This window comes from Euprymna scolopes, chromosome 39 (assembly GCF_053919585.1).
Source record: "Euprymna scolopes isolate OS-2025 chromosome 39, ASM5391958v1, whole genome shotgun sequence".
NCBI classification, from domain to species: Eukaryota; Metazoa; Mollusca; class Cephalopoda; order Sepiida; family Sepiolidae; genus Euprymna; species Euprymna scolopes.
The window spans coordinates 26,374,906-26,377,378 of record NC_136520.1 but is presented as its reverse complement, the minus strand read 5'-3'; the positions used below and the strand labels follow the sequence as shown (position 1 = coordinate 26,377,378).

Here is a 2,473-nt window from a genome sequence, read left to right as displayed (position 1 = left end):
CCACTCGAGACATGAAACATAACTAAGTATATAAAAGAAGGCCACCAAGTTCGATAACTCCAACTTTAACATTGGGCATTATTTGATGTAGCATATAATATTTACCGAGTGTCCTATTATATTAATAACTAGCGGCTGCGCCACATCAGCACACACAATGCTGAGTCAAACACAAAATAGATTACACTCAACATCAAGTACTCAACATCGTCTTACCATCAGCGCTTACCCTGTGAACTCGGAGTATGAAATATTCCCATATGCACAAAACAAAATCACTGTAAAAACAAAAATACAATAACTAAGGGTAAGGATAATGAGTAAACGTTGGATAAAATGATGGTTAAAATTATTACGAACTTGCCAGGATTCGAACCTGGAATCGTCTGATCCGTAGTCAGACGCATTATCCATTGTGCCACAAGTCCTGTCCATATATAAAAAAATGTTACCGTGACTGTATACAGACATTGCTAAATTCCGTTGACATGGTCAGGGAAATTTTTCGACAATTGCACGAAACAGCCCAAAAAACCTTTTATTGGTATATATACACACACATAAATAAATAAACATTTAGAATTTTATTAATAGTATAGATTTCTTGCCCTGAAGTTTGTTTCAGATCATTGACCATGAGTCATAAATAACAAAGCAGTATTAAAAAAGTGTGCTTAACAGTGAGGTTTTAAAACTTATTTCTTTATCTCTCATTTTTCTGGAAATTATTTCTATTAAAACAAAGTTTCAAGCAAGATATAATGAATAAACAAAAACAATTTTATAAATGAGCAGGGAAAAAAATAAAAGACATGAGGCCTCCAAAGCGCTACTAAAAACCCTGAATTTAGAGAGCATCCAAAGTACTACTAGAATCAAGTTTTACCCTCTTTTAGAAAATAAATTATTTTTCTGATGATTCATGTTCCATAATTTTGACATTTCTACTAATTTCGGCACAACAAGTAAGTATGTAATAATGTTTTCACCTGAAATACATTAGTTTAAATTATCCTTAACATAAACAAACCTCTTATGGTAATTAGTTTTCTATTAATTCATTTTCCATAATTTTAGTAATTTATACTAATTTCGACCTGACACATAAATACGTAATAATAGTTTCACCTAAAATGCGTTGGTTTTAAAGATCACAAATGTACACAAGGAAGCGTTTGAAGCACTAGTAAAACCTAGTTTTTAACCTGCTTCTTCCCAATGTTTTATCAGTATTAAAATATATCTTCAGTCACAGATTTAATAGTAGTAGTAATAGTTATTTTTCACTCCCTATTGGTATCTCTCTCTCTCTCTCTCTCTCTCTCTCTCTCTCTCTCTCTCTTTATATGTATTTCTCCTCCTACTGCCACTTTACTACTTTTTCATTATATGTAATGCCTTAAAAATAAAAAAATCTTTAAATTTCGAAGCAGAAACTTCTATATAACTTTTTTTCAGGGGCAAAATTTTTAAAACATCTAAAAAACAGAAGTGTGTAGTAAGGAATATATTCTTTAAAGGTTTCATTAATAAATATTCAGTATATAACGAGAAAAATCGAAATAAAAAAGTGAAAACATCGAAAACCAATAGAAATTGAAGATCTACGCAATCATCTCATCACAAGCGAAAGGGCATGATAGTTAGACAGTAGTAAAATAGAAAAAATTTGTGTCCTGCATTTTCGCTCGAGAACAATAGATCTGTAACAATTTAGTACCTTCAAACACTGGATAATAGCACAAAAAGGTATAATAATTATAAACTAAAGTTCACATATCTAATTAAATCAACAAAAGAAACTGGAATCTTAAGGGGACATCAATCATACCAGTTATCATAGGTGCCACAGGACTTATGAAGAAGAACCTGAAGTCCTACATAACTAATATTCCCGGTGAACCAAGTGCAAAAGAGATTCAGACAATTGCACTTAAGGGAACAGCGAGGATACTAAAAAGAGCTCTCGGCTGGTTTCAATAAAAAGCAGGGCAATGTTGGCAGCTGATTTGGCTGCCCCATACCCAGCATTACAATCTTCAAAGGAAGAAAAAAAAAACCTAAATTCTTGTTTCTTAACCATATCTCCTTTCTAAGTCTATGACAACTAAAGAAAAATTACATGTTGAATTATCCCCCCTGTCACTTGTCTCTACATATATTACGAAACCGCTAATTCTGATAGGCACACACATGCGGAAGTATGCATGATATCGATAAGATAACAACTAACATGTTTATTGATTGATTAAAAAATAATATTTGTTTATACACATGTGTTTAAGCATATCTGAGATTGATAGAGTAACAGCTTAATATTTATAAATTGATTCAAATAATGATAATAATAATATATAATTAAAACTATTCAAACGCTCGCCCTTTATTAAATAAACTCAAAAGATAATAATGTATATATATATATATATATATATATATATATATATATATATATATATATATATATATATAA

The 2,473-nt window shown here is 30.7% G+C and overlaps 1 non-coding gene across 1 annotated transcript; it reads right to left on the bottom strand.

The window, feature by feature from the left end:
- Window positions 1–355: 355 nt before the first annotated feature.
- On the bottom strand, window positions 356–428 carry Trnar-acg (transfer RNA arginine (anticodon ACG)). The gene has a single exon. It is a non-coding gene; the product is annotated as a tRNA-Arg (tRNA).
- Between the last annotated feature and the right edge of the window lie 2,045 nt (window positions 429–2,473).